Source organism: Oreochromis aureus, linkage group 8, assembly GCF_013358895.1.
Source record: "Oreochromis aureus strain Israel breed Guangdong linkage group 8, ZZ_aureus, whole genome shotgun sequence".
Lineage (NCBI taxonomy): Eukaryota > Metazoa > Chordata > Actinopteri > Cichliformes > Cichlidae > Oreochromis > Oreochromis aureus.
This window is the reverse complement of record NC_052949.1, coordinates 28,880,620-28,905,872: the sequence shown is the minus strand read 5'-3', so window position 1 is coordinate 28,905,872 and position 25,253 is coordinate 28,880,620. Positions and strand designations below refer to the sequence as shown.

Below are 25,253 nucleotides of genomic sequence, written 5' to 3'. Positions count from 1 at the left end.
GACTGGAATGGACTACAGAACCATCAGCAATCAGTCTGGACAGAAAGTGACAACTTTCGAGGCAGTTATTCAGAAATGAAAGAAATATAAAATGACCATGAATCACCCTCTGTCTAAAACCCAATACGAGATATTGTTTCATGTGGTGCAGATGAGCATGAGAAAGGTGGTGGGTCAGCCTACACAGGAAGTGCTTGTTAATGATCCGAGGGCAAGTGGGATCACAGTCACCCAGAACACTATTATTAACACACTACATCATAATGAATTTAAATTTTGCAGCGTCTGCAAGGTCTCCTTGCTCAAGATAAGGCACATGTAAGGGCCCATCTAAGTTTGCCAGTGAACACTGACATAGTTCAAAGAGGGCTTGAGAGAAAGCACTCCCAAGTGGTCAGATGAAACCAAAATCAAGACGTTTGGCCTCAACTTGACCTGCCGTGTTTTCAGGATGACAAATGCTGAGCATGACCCAAAGAACACCATCCCTAAAAACGCCATCCAAATCTGACCAGTTCCCGGTGTATTAGTTACAAAGAGGTCTCTCTCCTCATTGAGAATTAAGATCTAGAACCTCTTAATTCTGTTCTGAGTCTTTTTCTTTTGTCTGGTAAATGCAAAAACTGATAGGTTGATATGGCTGAACAGTGTTTATGGTAAAACATTCAGTGCTGTGTAAAGGTTTTTGTGTAATTTTTAACAGTGGTATTTGTCTGATAGTATTGCTATCCACAGTTTGTTTCCACTCAGTGGTGTTTTCTAGTTAGGAAACAATCAGACAAACGGGAGTTTTAAAAGATTACAGTTAAATTTGTAATCCTATGCCACATGTCACTACAAGAGTGTGATTAAAGTGGTAGGTGGGCTCATTTACATTTTGAGAGAAGCCAGTTGAGTCTAATAATAGTGTTGATGATATAATTTTCACCATGTACATATGCACAGATCAGATAGAAACTCAAAGTAAAGATCAGGTGGTAGATGGATAACAAATAAACTCTGCTTCCTTGATAGTCACGTTTTGAAGGGTTTAATAACTTTGGCCAGTGTCTAGAAATGAATGTTGCTCTTTCCAAAGTGGGATAGATGCTGTCTCGTCTAACATCACCAGATTTTCCCCAGGAACTTTATCAATTATCAGCCTGCAATTTAAGTAGCCTACATGCGGCTAGATATGCCGCTCTTGGTTCGTCGTTTTCAACCAAATTTCAAATCAAACCACTGACCGGACGTCAGCACACGTTTACGAGGTGTGCTTGAATGTGTCATGAGGGCGGAGTTAGCACAGCAGTGAGGTTTAGCCTAGCAGGAAATACTGAGGCTAACCACCGCAGCGGTGGAAAACAAAAACCAGCCAACCCAGTTTTAGTTCCTTATAGATCTTTAGATGTGATAGTTACTCAACAAGAAGCCTGTCGCCTGGATTCCGGGAATACTTATTCACGGCGTGGCTACGTCTTCCTCGACTCTGGAAGAGGAGAGATACCTCTTTGTAACTAATACACCGGGAAGTGGTCGGATTTGGAATTTCTTTCAGCGGCTGTAAACGGTGCACCTCTGCAGAGCAACGGCCGTTTGGAATCAGGTGGGTTAGGAGGTCGGACCGCACGCTCTCAGACCTTGTGCCCATAGTTGTTGTGAACCGTTCGGCTAACAGTTGAATTCCACGCTGTTTACTCTTCACTATGTACACACTTCAGCTGAAGCTAGCTCAAGTTGTGTGAAGATCCAGAAGATGTCATTTGCCAGTTTTTCTGTGGTTAGCTGTCTAACCGTCTGAAGTAAACCAAGCAAAACAGGCATATGAGCGTTGCCTCAAAAATCAGTTTTGTATATTTTTCTCAAAATTTTCATACTGATCATAATCGCAAGAATGGAGTCTTGCGATGACAGACGCTTTAACTTTCGGCAAGTCGTCGAGTTTTCAAAAATGTAATACAAGGTGGACTGATTGAAATTACCGTCTCACATCAGTAACTTGCCTTCTTTATTAAATAAAAAAATTACTATAATCACATCACTCAGCTTTTGTATGTAATTGGTTGTTTTTGCCGTCGGTTAGCTTGTTTTCATTCTTAAAGCTACAGTAAAACCTAATCGCAGCAGCCTGAAGCCGTTCAGTTATTAAGACAAGTCCACAAGGAGGAAAAGTGGGTAGAAATGGATTAGCAGTTTCCCGCAAGATGTCAGTAGTATTAGAGAAACTGGGGAATTTCTTGCTAACCTGCATGTGCAGCCAGGTGAGTACTAGCTGCAGCTAATGTTGCATAATGACGGAGACATCTAACCTGACTAAGGTGTGTCTCAGCAGTCAGTATGTTAGTAAGCCCTTTGAGTCAACGGTCTGGTTTCAAGAGTGAGTAAGTGCTGTGTTTGGGGAGGGGGAGTATGAGGAAGGCGGTTTCACCTGTTTGGCTGGTTTCACGATAATTCGTATTTATAAAACTCTGCTGACATTGTATCCAGTGAGTCAGAGCTGAGCTCACGTCCTGAACTTTAGTACAATGCATATATGTACAGTGATTCCTTCGTTCAATCAGCTCAAATTAATATGAAGTATTCCTCACTATGAGGAACAAACTAGGAATGATGTGTAAGACATCAGGCTTTGTAAAACAAAATGAATGAAGCAGGGTTTTCCCCAGCTAACAATAAGTGTGTGTGTGTGTGTGGGGGGGAATTTCAGACTACTTAACAAGCAACATCAGCCATATTACTATATTGCTCTGGTCTGCCTAAGTGTGTGTGTGTGTGTGTGTGTGTGTGTGTGTGTGTGTGTGTGTGTGTGTGTGTGTGACGTGTTGCCAAAAGGTATTTTAGTGAAATGATAAATGCCATCTTGACCGACAGACATGAAAAATCAACTTCCATTATGTCCCCTTGCTCTTGCCTTATTTCATATGTCATTTCTGCTGTCATATGGTCTCTTTTCACCTTGGTCTTGTAGGTGCACTTAATCATACATATATGCATCACATGTGCAGTGTCACAATGTTAAGATATTAAAAATGGTAACGATACATTTTGCTACTTGTAATCAAAATAAAAGTGTTACAGAAACATAACAGGAAAGAAGTTCAACTCATGTGTTCACAGTTTATCGTGAAGTCACAAATGTTTGCAATGAAAAGCTTTTGGCATAGATGGTGTGAAATGGGTCCAAACCGCTGGCTTTCTCTGTGCTATGCCAGCTTTCCAGTTAGCAACAGGTGCATGCTTGGTGCCTTATTCACTGAACAACATTGAATTTCATTGAGTAACTTGGCTTGTTGTCACCAAAATGGAGCCACCCATATGCAAAAAAGTTGTTCTGTTAACTGGTGCAACAAAAAAAAGCGGAATCCGTTTAAATATTAGAACAGCCTTCAGCATTCACACTGTACAGTCTGGACAGGATACTGCTAAATGAAGCACAGGCTGTGTACTTCCACCTGCATGAGCCCAGGACTAGTCAAACAAAAGCCTTTGTTCTCAGGCTTGGTGTTATTCCACCTGCATTGCAAAGTCCACCTGAAACTATTATGGAGGCAAAATAAATGGCCCCTCCCAAAAGTGAGGCAAGCTGGAGGGAGGGTGTTCACCTCTTCTAAAGGAACAGTCCTGAACATTACCAGGAATTTTGGTGTTAGTTGTTCACACAGTGCAAATATGAAGAAAAGATGGACAAAGCTTTGCCATCAAAGGCTTCCTATTTTTAAACTTTTGAATGGGGAGGTTAATTTTTACTAACCTTTTACAGGTAAGGAGATGACAAAGACAAAGACCTTGCTTGGCTCAGACAGTCAGCTTGCTAAATTGATTAGGGCAGAGGTTCCCAAAATGTGGGGCCCGCCCCCTAGGGGGGGCGCAGAGCCATTGCAGGGGGGGCGCGATATGAAAAGAAAAAAAAAAAAGAAGAGCGCTGGGACACTGTGGACAGGTTTTTGACGGGGCTCCCACATAAACGCAAAGCAGGAGATGAAGCATCGCCAAATATGTTTCCAAACCAACTTCCTTCCAAGCCAAAGACAGGAAAATATGGTGAAGCATATCTTCCCTTTGGCTTCACCTGCACAAGTGCCAAGGTAGGTCTCCCCTGCAAAATTAGTTTCCCTGCGTCGGGAGCACGCGCTGGGCTCTCCAAATCACGGACAAACATTATCCCACATTCTTGATTTTTAGTTCACAAACACTTCTTGTAATAACTAACTACTCCTGACATTTTGGACATGTTAGCTCTTTATGCAGTAAAGTTACAGTGGGATGCAAATAATATCAGGCTGATCCTGTCGTAATTTGTTCCCCCTGTTCAAATCACGGACAAACAGTATCCCACAGCTGTTTATGTGTTTAAACCCATTTTGCACAGAGGCATTTTTTGAAAAATGTATTGATAACACTGTTGAATATTATTACACAGGAAAAAAACAACTACACGTAAAATGATTACACTGTGACGCCTCTGCCTTTCTAAATAGAGGGAGAGTAACTGCGTGTGTATATGTAAGCGTGTAAAACCTGAAGATAGATTAACAGTATTTTGTCTCTATCTGCCATTCTGCAATCCATCTCATGTAAACAATAACGTGGCGCACAGCGTGACGTGAAAGAGGCACATACCTTTGACTTTGCGTGACGAACTCTGTAATCCTCGTCCACACGTAAACGCAAAAAAGGAGTTTTAGATAATCTCCGTTTTCGGTGAATCGCAACGCCGTTTACGTGTTGACGAAAAGCCCAAACGCATAGAAACAGCTGAGTTTTCAAAAATACCCGTGTAGGTGTGGACGTAGCGTAAAAGAGTTAGTAGTATATTTTATTACTACCTGTAATTTATTGCCGTTTACTTGTATTTGCTTAATTGTTTACTAAATGTTTGAGGTGTGAAATAAACCGCAATGGAGTTTGTAAACAAAATATGGGTGTGTGTGTTTGGAGGATGTGTTTGTGGGGGGGCGCGAACATTTTTCTTGTAAAAAAGGGGGGCCTGGCAAAAAAAGTTTGGGAACCACTGGATTAGGGCAACTCACCGAACAAAGCTGTTCTGTGGTTTGCTAATGGTAAAGCACAGGAAATCCAAATGTAAAATCTCATGTTTCTTGTTTGCCAGCTTGATAGACACTATTAGAACATAACTGAAAACTTGACACTGTAAGCATTGTTCCAGAGGATAGCCTAACCTTGAGAATGAAAGGCTCTGCACACTTGGCCTCAAGGAAGTTTGTCAGTAGATCCTCATCACGATCATTGTTTGGGTAAATGTGAAGTCAGAGCTTATGACATCACATAGATAGTGTGTTTTTATTGCTGGTACTTCATGGAAATGATTGTTTTATAGTGTTCTAGATTGAAACAAAACATACACAAAGCAACTCTAGATATGAAGATTTTGATATTAGTTTTCATAAAGCAGTGTGTATGTGTGCTCATCCAATACCTTTCTTTCTTGGATAAAAGAAAAGACCTACATCCAATTTAAATTCTAACAATTCACTTTTTATGAAACTACAAACAATTGTGATAATGTAACAACACTGTTTGCGGGTCAAAGTGTGTCCTGTGTTGGATGAGGCTCCCATCTGCAGTGCTTTGTTTCTTTTTCTGCCAAGAACTATTGAGTTGTCATTAAAGATTTGTAACACTTTTTTAAAAAGTTGAGGTGTATATACTACAGCTGTTGAGCTCCTGGTTTCTCAGGTACCAAATATTTTAACACTTCAGAACAGAATCACTGTGTTTAGATTTCAAGCTTTGAAGCTTAAGATCAGCTGATGATGAATAATACGCACATGTACACAAGGTTGCCTGATTTGCAAGTGATGCAGCAGATTCAGGCTCTTGCGGATAACTCTGTTCTTGAAGCTCAATTCTGTATGCTCAAACCAACTGAGTGTGGAGGACAGAGCTCAAAGGAACAGGAGTCCTAATGTGATTGGTCAGGTTCAAAGCAGTGACGCTGCAGCATCTACGATGGAAAGGTTCAGGTTACTGCGTTAAACAGAGTTACACTTTGGCAGAAACGTAAGCGTTGTATTAAAACATTTGTTTACAACTTGGAAAATGAAGTTTCCCAAATTAGCTAACAACGGCTGTTTGATGTGTAGCAGTGAAAATACTGACACGTTAATTACAATAATCAAAGCTGAAGAAATCTAAAGGAAAACAGAAATGAAAATTGTACGTGTTTTATGCCGCGAATCATCATGATTAAACAGGCCACAAAATTTCAGAGCCCACATGGTTTACCTGAGGTGGGTGATCACAGTCTCTGATCAAATGAAAATGATCAGTTTTTTACAGGTGAGGAACTATCCTATCCTAAATTCTATATTTAATTAAAAGTAGTTGTTCTAAATCAAATCAGATCAGTTTTATTTATACAGCACCAAATCAAAAAAACAGTCACCTCAAGGGACTTTATATTGTAAAGTAGACCCTACAATAATGCATACAGAGAAAAATCCAACAATCATATCGCCCCCTATAAGCAAGCATTTTGGCAATAGTGGGAAGGAAAAACTCCCTTTAACAGGGAAACCTCCAGCAGAACCAGGCTCAGGGAGGGATGGGGCCATCTATGTCGGCCGGTTAGGGTGAGAGAAGGAAGACGGGACAAAAGACATGCTGTGGAAGAGAGCTAGAGATTAATAACAAGTATGATTCCAGCAGAGAGGTCTATTAACACATAGTGAGTGAGAAAGGTGACTGAAGAAGAATCCCCCAGCATATGCACATTCTATAAAAATAAACTTTTACTGAAGTAAAAGTGTTTTGCATTGAAATGTACTTGAAACAATACGTAATTGTTGAGTCATTAAAGCGTACACAACAACTGGAGCCAATTCATTGTAGCTGCATTGCAACATAATGTGATTTTGGTTGATATCAGCCTTATTCTTCTAGAGAGAAATAGAGCTTTGAACAGAGTACAGACTGAAACACTCGCCATTGTAGCATGCTGTGTTGTGTTGAATAATTATTTTCATGATAGTTTTTGTCAACAACCTTTTTCTCTGATGAGATAACAAAATAAAAACTAATGCACGAGGACAAAAACTGATGAAATGTACTGACACCTTCAGCAAATACAGACGCTGAAACTTTTTCTCTTCACAAGCCATCAGCATATTGAACACGTACAACAAACACACAGTAATAATACACATGCACACATAAACCTACACATCACTACCACATGAGACAAATGCAATTCTTGAGAGCAACCTTGCATATCTGTATTAGTTGTATCTGCCAGAATCACTTTTTCCATAAAGACAAGTCTTTTTCCATAGGTTCAAGGTTCTTTATTTGTCACATGCATAGTTATACAAGTATAACACACAGTGAAATGTATCCTGACACGCTCCTCGACATGTGCAAAAAAAGGGGGGGAGTGTAGAGGAATAACATTATAAATATATATATATATATATAGTATATACATTGGGTGAATGTGCAGTAGTAGCAGCAAGCAGGTGAATTCTGTACATTAATATGAATAGACATCTGACTATTTTACAGAATGGACAATATAAACATATTTAAAGTTAAAGGAATTGAGTGTCTGGAGGAGAGTCTCAGTCAATTATAGATGATGTGAGAGGATGGGTGTGTGTGGGGGGGGGGCGGCGGTTTGGTTTAGGGCCCGGATGGCTTGAGGATAGAAGCTCCTCTTGAGTCTCTCTGTCCTTGCCCGGATGATTCGGGTTTCACCGAACTCCTTGTACCTTGGACTCCCACAGCCTAACCAACCTTGATAGGACTCTACTTTCAGCCTGATAGGACTCCTTCAGCTTTGGTGTCCACCAGCTGGTTCCACCACAACAGGCACCAACCACCTTGCAGCAACCTCAGCAATAGAGGTGCTGAACATTGTCCCCAGTCTCCCTTGGAAAGCTGTTGAAGCTCTGCCAGAGGTGGGAGTTGAAAAGCTGGTGGACCAGGGCCTCTGCTAGGCATTCCCAGCTCATCCTCACTATACATTTGGATGTGACATGTCTGTCCAGCTTCCTCCCTCACTACCTGACCCAACTCAGTTGATGATCAGTTGACTGCTTCTCTCCTCTCTTTATCTGAGTCTCCAGAACATATGGCTGCTTATCTGATTCAATTCAGTTTTATTTAAACAGCACTGCTGTGTTGGCACAAGGCATAAAAGAAGATAACAGTGGATGAATGTTTAAGGATACACATAAGCTTAGTTACAGCACTTTCAGAAAGACATCTACTGTGATGATACTATTCTCTACTGCTGTGTAATTCATTATTGTAAATTTAAGTGTCATTAGGAAATGATCAGACGACAGGGTGTTCATGGAATACTGTTAAATGCTCAGTTTCTTTGCCATATGTTAAAACAAGAACTAGAGTGTAATTAACGTGGTCGTTTTACATTTTAAAATTTGCCAATTGAGTCTAATAATGAATTAAATGCTGTGTTGAGGCTGTCATTTTTAGCATCTACATGGATGTTAAAATCACCCACAATTTTTGAGTTTTGGAGCTAGGGTAGACAAAGCTGAGCATCAGGCTTTCAACTGGATTAAAAGTCTGTCTGGGTCTTTGGTTGATTAATAAGCTGGCGTGGAAGATTGCTGCCACCGCACTCTTCCTGTGCTTCAAGGTTTCTGATACTTAGAATGACTTGGGGGTGTTGATTCATTTAAGCTAACTTAATCATTCTGCTGTAACCAGGTTTCTGTAAGGCATAGTAAATTGATTTCTTGATCAATTATTAATTCACTTACTAACAGAAACTTGGAAGAGAGAGGCCTAATGTTTAATAATCCACATTTCACTGTTTTACTCTTGATGCAGATGTGGATGCTGTATTGTTCTCTCTTTGTGGTTTTTTATGTTTAAGTCTTTTTTGCTGGTTTTTTTTAGGGTTTTTTTTTTTTTTTTTTGTCTGTTTGGGAGCTGATACAGTCTCTAAGGGGATGGGGTTTTGGTGGTATACTGGGGGCTTCTGTTTAAGACCATCACCCAGCCATCCTGTTTTTCCCAGCTCCTGGGGACAATCTGCCATGGGAGCGCTATCGGGGCCTACGCTACCTTCGCCTGCTCTGGCTACAGGGCCTGCTTAGCTACGGGTGAATTGAAGCAGAGTCAGTGAATTGAAGCGGAGTCTCTAATTCAGTGATCCTGGCCTCCAGAGCTACAAATAGGCTGCAGTTATTACAAGTATCATTACTGCTAAAGAAGGCCAAAGAGTAACTAAACGTCTGACGCAGAGACTGTTCTTTGGGGACAGGTGAAGAGGCCATGCTGCTAGTGAATCCCTTAAGACACAATAAGTGAATACTGTGAATATAATTAGTGAGTGAATACACACAGAGTGTGCTTCAGATGAAGCATGTGAAGATTACACTATGAAATACGAAGTTATCTGTAAGTTTTTAATTAAATTGGCTACGCAGAGAAGCTACATAAAACAGCACTGTGTGTTGGAACAGGAAGAAAAAAGTAACGTAACATATAAGATTATGTTGTTGTGACACTGCTTAGTTTAGTTCTGTATTCTCTCCTTGTCTTGTGTGTATTTATTTCAATTGTATGTTTTTCAAACACAGTTTTGTTTTGTTGTTGCTATTTTTTGTTTTTGCTTAATTTATTGGTTATTTTAGAACCAGGGGCCCGTTCTTCGTACCTCGCTAAGTAAGTTAGCCGGATTTGAATGTTGACGATTTCGCGTGATCTTGGATCGTTCGGTTCTCCGAAGCTCATCTGGGACTTGCTGTCATAGCAACAGATCCGTAAGCGTAAACCTGCTCGGGAGCAGGTTTACTTTATGTAAACAGGATTAGATCGCGGCCACTCAGGTATGTCCGCTGCAGTTATATGAAAGCAAGAGCGATATTTCGCCACTGTTTTACCATAAATAAATATTATCAATGTAACTAAAGATAATGTATTTGATTCTTTTATTGATTCCATACAGATACATACAGGTCATTTCGAAAAAAGGAAATGTACTATTAATCATTCTATTACATGTAGTAGATCATGTCAGATGTAATTCATATTTTAGGGTAGTAATAGTAAATTACTACGTGCAATCAAGATGAGAGACCACGACTATAAAAGCGAAGGTGGATTTGGGAAGTCTGTCGCAGCCATGTCCTGTCCGTTTGTACGCGAGCAAGGAAGGTGCAAGATTGATAAGGAGAGTTTACAGAATTTAGCGTATATTGCGGGATAGACGGGATCCTTTAGCTCAGCGCGACGGTGTGCTCAGAGAGATATCGATTCTCCCGTGAGGGTATTATTTACTTTCTTCTCTCTCTCTCTCTCTCTCTCTCTCTCTCTCTCTCTCTCTCTCTCTGTATATATATATATATATATATATATATATATATACATACACACACATATATATATATATATATATATATATATATATATATATATATATATATATATATATATATATATATATATATATATATATATATATATATATATATATATATATATACTTACTGTACTGTATATACTTACTCCCGACTTACTGTGCATGCTTCAGTCACCCTTGCATGGGAACAGGTAAAAGTGATGGAGTGTTATGTCAAACTACACACAAAAAAACCCACAATGTCAATAAATGTCACAGTACAAAAAGCGCGGTGTGACGAGGGGTGCAGGACCACCACCTGTCTTTATTTGCTCTGCCCTTTTCTTGGTTGCTGTTATAAACAAACAAACAGATTATTCCAGGGTCTCTTGTCATAGACTAAAAGCAATATAAGTGATAAATATTACCATTCTGTGGAATATTCTTATATTTCACTTTTACTTTTTCCCATGTTCTAGTGGGTCCTGTTGTGGCTCTAATGTGAAAGACCCTGATGTAATATAATATAATGTGGTATAATATAATATCACATGATATAATGTAATATCATGGATCACTTACGAGTTTGATTTGTCAGCAACTTTCTGCCAGCCCTCTCTCCTTGCTTTTGCAGCCTTTGCAGTGTTCCCCTGCGTTTTAATTAAACTCTGAAACTCCTGATATCCCTCAATCAAGAGTTCTTGGTCTGCTGCCGTGAAATACTGTGCGCGCTCCTTCGACATCTTCGCCGACCAATCACAGGGTTGCCGATCAATGTTTCTACTATCGATGCGTAGCCCCTTTTAAGCCACCCAGTGATCTCAGATTACTTCATCCAGCTATACTAATCGTCAACAACAGGTGTGTTCGGAGAACCGGATTAGCGAGCTCAAAGTTAGCGCGATGATTTGATCTTGGATGTGTCGTTTGATCTTGGATGTAGTAAGCGAGGTACGAAGAACGGGCCCCAGTTCTTCTGCTTGTCTGTACTGTTTGTTTATATGGACTGAATTAAGACTGCATGCGAGGAAGAGACAAGCAGAGATATGGACACATTTCACATGTGATGTCAGGGAAAATAGGAGCCTTTGTGAACCTTATGGAACAACTTTTACACTTTATATTTTAGTCAAATGAATTAACTTAAGATTATCGTCGACTAAATCTAATCAGAGTAAAGCGATTAGAATTGAGATGTGTAAATTACTGATGAAGTCACAAATGTTTGCAATGATGTAAATGATGACTGTTTGAAAGTGAAGTTTACTTAAATTGTAGCTGTTGAACTATTTCTATTGTGCACCGGTGGATGTACTAATTTATCACTGGCATCACTTTCATACTCAAATTTTAGCCGAAGAATTCCAAGGCATATTTTGAAGCACTCTCATCCAGTCCATCCAATCATGGTATGTGGATTCATGTGTTTTCTGCAGACTGAACAACTTTTTGCTAATAGGTTTACTCGTCTCTGCTTTGGCCAAAGTTAATTTCTAGATTATGAATCTGGACTAATTGGGCAGGAGTGCAGTGGCTTCAGAACCTGCCTTAGAATCCTCCACTAGAAACTCGTTTTGTTTTTTGTTTTGTTTTGCTTTTTTTTTCACTCAACCTCACCTCGACACTGGCTCCGCCTCTTTGGTCTTTGTCAAGTGTGTGTAGGCAGACTCTAGCTCCACGTGAAACTATGATGGCATCATGCTTGGACTTAATGTTATCATACTTTTTATTCACATGCTGCTCCTAAATACATTTCTGTGAGAGGATGTTTTTAGTCGCAAATGTAGGGGAAGGACTCGCATGATAATGGCATGCTACAGAGCCATGCATTAACTGAAGCATCGAGGCAAAGAATTTGTTTCAAGGGTTATTTATAATCAAATTATTCAAATTACTTAATAAATGTGTGAAAAATTGTTTGCCCACTTCCAGGCGTTGTTTGTCACACTTAATGATCAAACAAATATGAAAATAAATATTTGACAAAGATCACACAAGTAAACACAAAATGCAGTTTCTAAATGAAGGTATTTATTATTAAGAGGGGGAAAAAATCCAAACATACTTGGCCCTGTGTGAAATAGTTATTGCCCCCTAAACCTAATAACCTTTTTTATGGCGAAGTCATGAGCACTGACTTTAACTGAGACCTGCAGTTCTTTGGATGTTGTTCTGGGGTCTTTTGTGACCCTTTGGATGAGTTGTCTGCGTGCTCGTCGTGGCCAGCTACTTCTGGGAAGGTTGACCATTGTTCCATGTTTTCGCCATTTGTGCATAATGGCTTTCAATGTGGTTTGCTGAGTCCCACAGTTTCAAAATGGATTCATAACCTTTTCCAGACTTAAAATTGCTTTGTTTCTAATTTGTTCCTGAGTTTCCTGATCGTGGCAGCATAATGTCTGGCTTTTGAGTCTGTTGAAAAGCCACATCAGCAGGTATATTCTTGCTTCGACGCCCACCTTTTTTGTAGCTTTCGTGTTGCATTTAAATGTTGTCGCAGGAGGCACGGATGCATTGCTATGACGACAACCATGCATGTTAGGTAGTACCAGATTGTAGTGGAAAACCAGTCAATCTGAGTCGAGTCATGGCAGTCTGTGGCAAGTTGATCCAAGTTGGTTATATGGAAAAGGGACTTATGTGGCTATTGGGTAACTGCTAATAGTTAAAAGGCTAATGTTAATGTGTGCGCTTCACCGTTGTTGAAATGGGAAATTTACTGGCCTCTAAAGTGTTAGGGGGAAGGAGCTGTGTCTCTCTCCACAGAGGTACAGTGTGCAGGTGTGTGCAGGCTGGAGGAGGCAAAGATGGCACCGTTATTATTTACAGTTACTGTAGTTTTTTTTTTTTTGGCTAATAGTAGTTGATTGAACATAATTATTTATTAACTCAACAGACACCTGCTTTTTCAGGTAGATGGGAGATGAGGGAAGGATCCTAGAAGGATATTAGGCACAAACATATGGGTATTATTGACAGTAAAACAAAAGGCCTAGGTGGCAGCTAGAGACCTACGTGGGATCAAAATGTTAACTGTCTGACACCTTGGGTGTGTGCTGCCAGAAACAGGTGTAGTTACAGGTTCACCTGTTGAAGATTTTCATAACTACACAGATCGTATGAACTGTAGCCTCTTTTTTCCCATCATTTTGATGCAAAATGGACTAAACTCTGAAGTAAAAATGTATCACCCTAAGGGTAAGATGTGTCCTTGATGATTTATAACAAGACAAAACATGAGCATCATGGCAACAAAGGAAAACTGTTTTTATTTTTATTTATTCTTTAGCAGTTGCCCTCATTTATCTTTGAGAACTATACCACATTTTAATCCCCTTGAAATTGGTTTTATATATACCTACTTGGACCTTTGAACAACTTTGTATGAAGTTTATGTTTCAGACCTGAGCCATTAAATGACATACTCCTCAGGACAGAGGAGTATGTCATTTAATGGCTCAGGTCTGAAACCACTATCACTGAGAATCAGAGTTTAGTTAATGTAAACTTTGTGCACCTGACCACCCTCCTCTTAATCTCTGGTTTTTCATTATAGGAAGGAATGAGTGAGGTGGTGGGAGACGTGATATCCTGGCAGCCAAAACTAACAATCGGTCTGTCTAGCAATCTAATGTATTCTAAACTAAAGACGGTAAAGGGAGGTACCTCTGCTGTGTTTGCTGTAGTGCTGTACTCTCGCCTCTCTCTTTCTGCTATTTAAATACACAGAAAATTATCTTTTGCTTCGTGCATATTCACCAGCAAAAGTTCTTTTTTTCTCCAGGTTTCAGTAAAACATCTGTGGTTTCTATTTCATGCACCCTTTATACCTCCCTGTCCCCTTCAGAGCGAAGACATAACACCCCCACAGCCCCCTAACTAGCAGTGAACCTTTTAGTAATCACTCATTCCAGTCACTCTAACTGAGAATAGTTCAGTGATTGCCAGTTGAAGATCACTGAGAGGTGAGGTCCTGCATATTCAGTTGATTTGGTGTCTTATGACGTGTTTCTTTGTGTGAGATAGGTGTGTTCACATGTGAAAGCAGTTCCTAGCAGCAGCTCTTATACAGCTCCTGCTTCATCTGTGTTGACAGGATGAGTATTACGGTTTGTACCTGTAGTTTGTGACTTGATCAGATATCATTCAAGAAGACTTGTTCCTGTCTTGAGCGAGTGCTGGCATAGCTGTCATTGCAAAAGATCTCGAGTGGAATGTTTTGGATGCCATGCATTTGGAGCTACTCATCTTGCATTAAGCAGTATGTTAGCTTTGTGTTTAAGAGCCACGAGCTATGGAGCAGCTCTGCTTGGTTAAGCAAGTGTGAGGTTCCTGTTGTGGGATACAGGCGTGTTTTTGCATGGCTGCACTCCCTAACTTAGATGGCTTGATGGATATACTGGGAATTTGATGATATCACTGAGCTGTGTTATGAAAAGCAAATAGCGTCTTGCTGCTTGAGAGCAAAGGCATCCAGGATGGTATATTGAATAGCATAAGAAGACAGGCCTGTTAAATTTGCAGTCAAAGGTAAATAAAGTCTAAATCATTATCTTCATGGGAGATATGCTCATGGTGCTTCAGTGTGACCATAGTGGTACAAGATGGAGTGTTCGCGGTCATTTGCTTCTCCAGGGGTGGCACGAACCAGCATTTGTGACATCACAATCCATTCTGCAGTCACCTGTTTCAGCCAACACACAGACACAAAAATCAAACATTTCTCCCATAAAATAAATATTTTATTCATGACCTGGACAGAGCTATGATGTTTTTAGGCCATTCTTATAGTGAATTTCGATGTTGAAATCTTGCTGTTTTGAAATTCAGTCAAAGATATGAGAAGATAGTGATCTGAGAATACAATGGTTGGAACAGAGCTGGTGCCAAGGTATACTTCAGAATCCTGCAATGCTAGTAGAAAAGCTAATGCTTCTTTTTAGATCATGTTATAGTGTATTAGATTTTTTTTGACAAAAAGATGGTCAATGCGTTTGCCGAGCTAGAAAATCTATTGTTGCATGCAACCGCAAGGATCTGGATAGGTTTTGATGATAGGTTGTGATGTGTTCGGTCCAGGTGGATCAGTAGGACACTGTATCATCCAAGTAAACATCACAATTGCTGGCCCTGCACAAAAGGGTCTTCAGCCATGGAACATGGCTGGTGCGTTTCTTAATCCAGATGGCATTATGGTTTATTGTAAGACATGGTCAGGTGTCTTACAGATAGGAGTTTGGTTAGTGGGACCTACCAGTATCCTTAAAGGAGATCTGTCTTTGTTATTAACTTGGCTAAACCGATGAGTAAAGTCATTCATGCATTGAAGCGGGAATGAATCTGGCTGTAATGGTGTTACGACCGGGCTCAAAAGCCGCAACATAAAAAAGGAGAAGAATACCAGAGTGTTAGTGAGAAGAGGGTTTATCTTAAAATGGAATACCAGGTTTGCTAAAATGGATGGTGCCACCAAGGCAAAGACAAGTGAGCTCCCTGGGAAGCTTGCCTCAGGTATGCCTTTATCCACACCTGACTAGGTGTGGCCAATTAGCACCAGCTGAATACATTAAGATGATTAGGGGCTGCAGAGGGACGTAACACCTCCTCCCTCAAAAGGGTTCCTCTAGGACCCTTAAATTTATTAAAAGCCCCTCTGAAGCCTTCAGGTCCTTGACCCACAAACCTGGAATAAAAGTAAAAGCTAACAGAAGCACAGTGTTCACACTATAGTTGGCATCTGTAAGCATGGATGCCCCTGCATGAGGATTTGAAGTTGCCACACTGAACACACACAAAAAGTAACATGTGACCAACACAAAGGAGCACAACAGTCACCAACCCAAAACGATTACCTGACCTACAACACAAAACCAAAAGTAGGAACAAATAATCACAACTAAGTGATCTGTTGTCTCCACCACACAAACAGTCACATACAAGTGGCCCTACACCACAACAAGTTACTTTAATCCAAAAAGTTCAGTAAAGCAAACACACTAGTGACCAACCACAAATGGAGAGCTATGGCCACACAATGATCACATTAAGGGGGACTCAGCACCCCTCAGTGTTATTGCCATCACTTGGCCAGCAACACTCACGAGTGATCCAACAAAAGTAGTCATATTCCCCACAACACTAAAGGTCACAGCACAAAACACTCACCTCATGAGGATCTCATTAGCATCCATCAACACTGACATATTCGATGCACACACAGTACACATTATGCCAACTTAAAAACAACCTACCTGCCTCAGCTACAAGACCATAATTAACGAATGTCTTAACCTCCTGCCAAGTTTAGTGCCACTAATTTACTGTGAGCAACTCCCATCCTAAAAGGCTAAAAACAAAACTTGACCTGTCTAGTCTTCAGTGGTGTACCGGGCTCGAGGCAACTTTAAACGCAAACTCAAGGGTAGGCAGCAGACCAGGGTACAGTCTCCCACCAAACCCTGAAGCGTGCCCCACCCAGGATAACCACCAAACACAACAAATTAAAACAACAAAGCAAAACAACAAACAAGTGCTCCGATGGAAGGGCAGCATAGCCACCCAGCTGAAACACACTTACTAAAGGGATGTTACTCAATCACAGTGAACACCTTCGCTCACCCACTTAAAAGTCAAACAAGCTGATATTCAGACTCCACTAAAATGTCCAAAAATCCCGGACGAGCCCCCACTTATGTTACGACCTGGCTCAAAAGCCGCAACATAAAAAAGGAGAAGAATACCAGAGTGTTAGTGAGAAGAGGGTTTATCTTAAAATGGAATACCAGGTTTGCTAAAATGGATGGTGCCACCAAGGCAAAGACAAGTGAGCTCCCTGGGAAGCTTGCCTCAGGTATGCCTTTATCCACACCTGACTAGGTGTGGCCAATTAGCACCAGCTGAATACATTAAGATGATTAGGGGCTGCAGAGGGACTAATCTTGCAGAAGTCATTACAAAATCAGAATTGATCAGGATTTGGGACAAGCAGTGATGGTGAGCTCCAAGGACTATTAGTGGGCACATAAAAGGTCAAGGACATTACTTACTTTACATTACTTACATTTTGCATTAACAGAATCACAAAGTAATCAAATGTATTTTTAACATTTCTCAATAGGACCCCCAGAATAAAAATAAAAACATTAGGTAATAGAAATTGAAATGCTAGTGGTATTTTGAACAAAACATAATGTACAAATAGGAAACTAACTGTGTGAAAATGGATTCTGTTTTAAAAAAAAAAAAAAAAGTTCAAATACAGCTTCAAATTAAATCAAAAAGGTATTTTCTTCCAGTCCAAAGTAACAAATTTCTAAAGCTTTCAGATGATTCAGTTCATGATTCAATTACAATCGTGGACATGCTCTGGAGACATGCTCTGGAGACATGCTCTGGAGACATGCTCTGGAGTGAGGCTTGCTCTTATCTTTGAGATAATGTCCCCAGCTCCAGCTGATTTTCATGCTGTCATGACTTTAGTCTTTGGCAGGTGTATGAGCCTCTTTTCAGGAGAAACTCATCTACACTAGTTAAACAGAACAAAACAGAAAAGAAAAGACCGTTACAAATCACAATTAATTATATTAAACGTAGAGATTAACTACCTCACATTAGGTTTATTATTCAGAATAAACACTAATATTAATGTGAGCAAAAAACCAAACGAACTAGGAGACAGTGTAGCTGCTCCTACTCCTCATTAGTTATCAAAACTGAAATGGTGTTCGCTTCGTTTGAGAATTTTCCAACAGGTAAGTTAATATCAACATTACTGTACAAACATCAACATTACTGTACAAATATTAACATAAACTAGGTATCAACGCAACGCACTAACTTAACTCCCTAAGACGGACCCATTCAGAGTTGAAATCACAGGGTCCAGGCGTTTTAAATGCTTGTGCACTTTTTGCTGTTTTGGAAGGAAAACTCTGTTTTTCACAGTCTGTGTTTAACTTTATTTGTTTTCTGTGAAATGCTTTCACTTTTTAAAAAAAATCAGTGTTTCCATTTTCTTCTGTGCACCTGTTTTGCCCTTCATGTTACGTTCTTATGCTTAGTATTGGGTGCAGTATTGGCAGACGATATAAGCGACACTACCCCCATAGCTTCCTGTAGTGTATTGCAGTTGCAAAAACATATTTATGTGGTATTAGTATTAGACATGTTGCCATTAAAATTCTGCGTTGATGAATCATTGATTATGCACCTCTAACTTCAACAACACCCAGGAGAAAGCCAGAAACACTGAACAGTTGAAAATGTTAGGCTGCATCAAATCATTCAGTTCTGATGTGAGAAACCATGGGAACAGGCACCTGTCTCAGCCAACACACACATGTGGAGGGAGGAGAGAAAAAAGCACACACCCTACATTCTGATGGGAGGAGCTATGAACAACAGTTACATGTCAATTCAACAACTCTGCACTAGTTGAAAATACTTTTTTATTTGATCTCTGGAAATATTCTAATAATTTGAGAGACTGGATTTACGATTTTTCCTGAGCTGTAAGCTATGATGATTGATATTAAAAATAATAATTTATGTGTAATCATGGAATATACAAAAGTTTACTTTTCCCTATATTTGTATTTCTGTTTTTTTGTTTTTTCCACACAAGACTGCTGTGTTAGTGTTTGTCTTGGCGTGCTTGACCTTTCTAAACATTGAATGTACTGGTCTGACGCCTGTTCTCTGTGAAACACTTAAAGGGATAATGCAACATTGAGTTGGTCTATGTAGTCCTCAGAACAAGTGACTGGTGAGTCCACCCAGTCTGTTTGGGACAGTCTGAGGAAGTTTGAGGAAGCTGAAGTTGGAAATGTGAGTCATGGGAACACTGAGGGCAGTAACAGAACTATGTCTGGCTTTGGACTGAGGCAAATGACCTGGCTCAGACATGTGAGTCATGGCACAGACCTTTGTTATGAAAATGGATGGTCATGGACTGCAGATCACACATTTGACCACTGGTATGAGCTTTGCTCTGCCATTGTCTGAATCTGGAACTCCAAGTAGCTTTTCTGTTTCATAGCTGCAGAACAGAGTGTGGTGCTCTGTGGTTGACGTATATCCAGGACACACTGATGAGAAGTGGGTTACTGGAACAAGAAGGCACGAGCTGGCATGAGTTTATAATAAGGCAAATGGTAAATGGACTGATTCTTATATAGCGCTTTTCTACTCTCCCAGAGTACTCAAAGCGCTCTATACAACATGCCTCATTCACCCATTCACACCCACTTGTACAAGCACTTCTATACGCAAGTGCAAACTAACCTGCATTCACACGCATTCACACTCCGATGAACGCATCGGAGGGCAATTTGGGGTTAGTATCTTGCCCAAGGATACTTGACATGCAGACTGGGGAAGCCAAGGATCGAACCACCGACCTTCCGATCAGTAGCTGAGCTGCTCTACCTGTTGGAATGCGAGTCAAGCCCAGTGGAAGGGGTTGCATGAATAAAATGAGGGACCTATGGAATCTTCGATACCCAGCATCCAGATTGACAGCAAAACAACTAGTAGCTCAGTGTTTCAACATTTGCAAGAAGAAACTGCTCTCATGGCTAGAGATTGACAAAGTTCAAAACAAATACTACAGCAAGAGGAAGCCAGGACGACAGGTCGGATTGGGTACCAAACCCCAAGTGCGATGGAAAAAGGATCATTGAGTGCGAGAGGAACTGACCTGAAAGATTGGATCATGGTAGAGCTTGAAACCTGGATCCTCTGTAGCCGGTTACCAAGATTAAGTGAAGTACCCTCTGAGGATCTACTAGATGATGTCAATGCAGTCCTACGGATAATAGTACTTTGTGGCTGTTTTTAAAAAGAAGCCACAGAGTCGATGTTGCGTAGAGGGGGAGGGAAACTGTTCCACAGTATTGGTTTGGAAAGCGCGATCCCGTGGAATAGTCAGAAGCCCACAATCAGTGTATCTAAGAATCCGGTTTAGAGAGTAAGGGTGAAGAAGCTTGATAATATAAGTGGGGGCCTCTCCTCATAAAGATATAAAAGTAAGAGTATTTTAAACTGATATCTGTACCCAACCGGAAACCAGTGGAAGGACTTCAACAAGGGAGTGAAATGAGTGAATTTATGAGTGTGGGTTAACAGCCTTGCTGCGGTATTTTGGATCACTTGAAGGTGATTTAAAGAAGTCTTTGACAGACAGGAAAAGAGTGCATTACAATAATCTAATCGGGAGGCGATGAAGGCATGGACAAGTATTTCCTGTTTATCTTTGGAGACAATAGTCCTAAGTTTGGCAATATTTCTTAAATGAAAAAGCAGGAGCAAGTCACAGACTTGATATGAGCATCAAAAGACAGAGATTGATCAAAAATTAACCCAAGATTCCGAGCAGTAGCTTTTATCGTGGATGAGAAGTAAGTAAAGTAAGTAAAATTTTATTTATATAGCACATTTCTAGATAAAAGATCACAAAGTGCTTCACAAGGTATAAAACAAAAACAGTTAAAAGTTAACAAAATGCAATTCTAAAAAGATGTGTTTTTAGCTGTTTTTTAAAAGTAATCACTGAGTCTGCAGATCTTAAGTTCTGAGGAAGAGAGTTCCACAGTCTGGCGGCCACAGTGACAAAAGCTCTATCACCCTTGGTTTTCAGCCTTGTATGCTGAATAACAAGTAGGCCCTGAACACAAGACCTCAGGGACCTACTAGGGACATAGGGCTGTAAAAGTTCAATGATGTAGGCTGGTGCTTGTCCTTGAAGAGCTTTAAATGTCAGAACCAGTATCTTAAAATGGACTCTGAATTCAACGGGGAGCCAGTGCAGCTGTATAAGCAATGGTGTTACATGACAGTATTTAGATCTTTTTGTCAGAAGCCTTGCTGCAGCATTTTGGACAATCTGCAGACACTCCAGGGAGTTTATGTTTAGACATGTAAACAGTGAATTACAGTAGTCCAATGGTGATGAAATGAATGCATGAATAACAATCTCCAGTTCAGTATGAGATACTATATGGCTCAGTTTAGAAATGTTTCTTAAATGACAGAAGCAGGACCGAACCAGAGATTTGACGTGGACATCCAGGGGTAAGAGCAGAATCAAAGGTTACCCCTAGGTTCCTGATAGACGATTTCACAAAAGTTGAAAGAGGACCAAGAGCATTCATTATGTTAGGTACATGTCTGTCTGGAGCACATACAAGGACTTCAGTCTTTTCTTCATTAAGTTGTCAGCCATCCAACCTTTGATGGTTTCTAAGCACACATTTAGAATCTGCAGCTTAGAAACATCTTCAGGTTTAAAAGACATATATAGCTGGATGTCGTCTGCGTAGCAGTGGTAGCGAATGTCCTCAAAGGGGCTCAAAATGTGCTGGAGAGGAAGTAGATATATTAAAAACAATAAGGGCCCCAACACAGAACCTTGTGGCACACCATAGGACAGGGACATGGAAGATGACCTGTACTTGGAGACCGCCACAGAAAAGTATCGTTCATAGAGATACGAGGAGAACCACTCTAAGGCAGACCCAGATACACCAACCCAGTATTTCAGCCTTTCAAGTAAAATGTAATGGTCAACGGTGTCAAAGGCTGACGTGAGGTCCAACATTAGGAGTACAGAACACTTTCCTGCATCGTTTTGCATCAGAATGTCACTGGAAACTCTTAAGAAGGGCTGTTTCAGTAGAATGAGCTCTACGAAAGTCAGACTGAAATTTGTCAAAGATATTATGTTTGTCTAAAACTGCTGTAAGCTGCTTAGCCACAACCTTCTCTAATATCTTAGCAATTAACGGAATTTTTGAGATTGGTCTGTAATTGCTAGTGAGAGATGGGTCCAGCATAGGCTTTTTTAACAGGGGGTGTATAACAGCAGTTTTAAAATAAGCAGGGACTTTACCAGATCCCAGTGAGGTGTTAACTATGGTGAGCACACAGGGACCAATAGAGTGGAAGACATTTTTGAATAACGATGCGGGTATAATGTCGAGTGAACAGGAGGATGCTTTTGTTGCATTAACTATTTTTTCCAGCTCTGATAGTGAGACTGGTAAAAAGCTTTCTAAAATGACAGGCCGAGCTGGCGTAGGAACTGACAATGCAGATGCTGATGGGGACAATTTTTTCCTTACATTACTAATTTTTTCTAGAAAGAAAGAAAGAAATGTTTCACAGTCTTCATTAGAAGAAATAATGGCAGCAGGTGGAGCAGGAGTAATAATATCAGTAATAGTGTCAAATAATACCTTAGTATTACCTCTGCTCTTTGCAACCAGATGAGAAAAATAAGCAGCCCTCGCATCTCTAATTGCATTGTTAAAAGAGGCTAAGAGATCCTTTAAGTAAAGGAGATGAACATTTAAATGAGTTTTCCTCCATAAACGCTCAGCTTTACGACAATCACGTTTTATGGAGCGGATGTTGTCATTTAGCCAGGGTAAGGACTTGGAAACAGAAACTGGTCTCATTTTAACCGGACAGATTTCATCTAAAATCGAAAAACAATGGTTATTAAATAGATCTGTTAAGAAATCAACGCCGTTTTGCGGGGATAGAGTTCAATTAAAAGCATCCGAGAAATTCTCCGCTGTGGAGGAATTTATGATGCGTGAGATAATTGTCCGGTGAACAGGAGACAAAGGCTCATGAAAAGACATGTTAAAAAGAATACAGTGATGATCAGAGATAAAAATGTCCTCAGAACAAATAGAATCAATATTCAAACCCAAAGTAAAAACAAGGTCCAGTGTGTGTCCTTTGTTATGGGTGGGGCCTGACACATGCTGGGTAAAATGAAAAGAATCCATAATGTTGGTAAAACCTCTGGCAAAGAGGTCAGAGTCATCATCAACATGCATGTTAAAATCCCCAACTAAAAGCAGTCTGGACAACCTCATAGTAGAGGACAGGAAGTCGCTAAACTCCGATAAAAACAAGCTATTTGGGCCGGGTGGACGATACACCACAGCACAATAAAAAGGATCCTTACTTCCGATTTTAATCAGCTGTAGTTCAAACGAAAAAAAGTGAGAACAGAGAAGGGACCCAGATGTTGTCTGATTTGGGGCTTGATACTCTCTAGAGCAAGAATTAAACACATAGTCTTGTCTGGGTTCAGCTGCAGAAAATTTATTGCCATCCAACCTTAAATTTCCTTAAGACAGTCCATTAGAGTGGATAATTTGTCTAGTGTGCAAGGTTTAAAAAGATGTATAATTGGGTATTGTCTGCTTACAGATGGTAGGAAATAATTTTGAAACTACTAATGATAAGGCCTAAAGGCAGAATATTTAATGAAAATAACAAGGGGCCTAAAACCGATACTTGTGGAAAACTGCATGAAAATTCAGCTACATCTGACTGAAAGTTTCCTACTGAAACCAAAAGTGATCTGTCCGCCAGAAATGAGGTGAACCATTTTAGGACGGGTCCAGATATCCCTACCATATGAGTTAAGCGGTGGATTAACATCAGATGATAAACGGCATCAAAGGCTGAGCTAAGGTCTAGTACAGGGGTCTGCAACCTTTTACACCCAAAGAGCCATTTGGACCCGGTTTCCACGCAAAAGAAAACACTGGGAGCCGCAAATACTTTTTGACATCTAAAATGAAGATAACACTGTATATATTGTTTTTTATCTTTATGCTTTGTGTGAACAACTAAGGTGTGCTGTTTATGAAACCCATGAAGTGCTACAGAGAAAATTAAATTATATTTATGTAATCAACACATTTTGAACTCTTAAAGAAATATAACAAAAGGAAAGACACCAACCTGAACTAAAATGATCCATGTAGCAAACAAAAACTGTTGTCAGCCGCCACCCTTATATCGCCTTTGGGCTGTTGGAGCCTTGACCTGACTCTTAAAAAATAATTGGACAAAAGCACTATGCTGCTAAAAGATGAAAAATAGATATTTGCAAAATTCTGCCTAAATATGTATTTTACCTGGTTAATGTGTGCGGCGGGGCGTGGTTTGCAGCGCCGCTGCAGGGGAGGCGGACGCACCTGAGCGACACCCGCAAATCATGCCTCGCTGCCTTTACGTCTGCGCTATCTGTGCTGTTGTGTTGTTGGTGGTGTATGTCGGGCTGTGAGCTGAAAAGCTACAGCCGGCTGTATGCGTACAGCAACCGTGTGTGAAAAGTGCTCAATAAAGAGATGCTCAAAAGCATGCTCATGGAAACATCGTCGGGTCTGCCGTGATTTGTTTACAATGGGACTTCTGCTCCTGAACCTCTGCGCACAGAGTCCGCAAATCGGGCTATACTGAAGTCAGTTTACGCAGGACTGTAAGCTGTCATCTGTGAGGCGTGGCGGTGTTTGTCTTTAACATAGTTCACGGTGGAGAACAGCTGCTGACATAATGTGGATCCGAAGATCCATAATTGGCCTACCTGGGGTTGAAAGTCTCGATAAATGCACGGCGTTTCGGCGGGTATACCGGCTTCCACGAGTGTGACGCTTATTTGAGCGATGAAAAATAATAGAATATAATTTTATTTTTATATTTCAATATCACAATAATCTTCCAATTTAGAACTACGAGTTTAAAAGAACTAACATAAATAAAATACACTTCAGCTAAATACTTCTAATTTATTTGCCCAAACCACGTGGAGCCACAGTATAAGGACTAAAGAGCCGCATGCTCTTTAGTTCTACTAGACCAGGGGTCGCAGGTTGCCGACCCCTGGTCTAGTAGAACAAGGACTGAGCAATTGCGTCTGTCCGCGGCCATCGAAAGGTAATTTGTGACTTTAAGGAGAGCTGTTTCTGTGGAGTGTAACTTTCTAAAACGTGATTGAAAGTTATCAAGAACATTATGCTTCTCCAGTGTCTTCTTTACTTGTGACCAAATGGCTTTTTCTAATATTTTAGAAATGAAAGGAAGTTTTGAGATGGGTCTGTAGCTTGTCTGTAGTGTCGGATCCAGGTTAGGCTTTTTC

The 25,253-nt window shown here is 40.3% G+C and overlaps 1 protein-coding gene across 1 annotated transcript in view; it reads left to right on the top strand.

Moving 5' to 3' along the window:
- Nucleotides 1-1,274: 1,274 nt before the first annotated feature.
- The window catches only part of llgl2 (LLGL scribble cell polarity complex component 2), a 67,114-nt gene continuing 43,135 nt past the window's right edge, over nt 1,275-25,253 (top strand). Inside the window, exon 1 of the mRNA XM_031747827.2 lies at nt 1,275-1,585. The gene's annotated coding sequence lies outside the window, so the exon portion shown is untranslated. The remainder of the gene's footprint in view (nt 1,586-25,253) is intronic.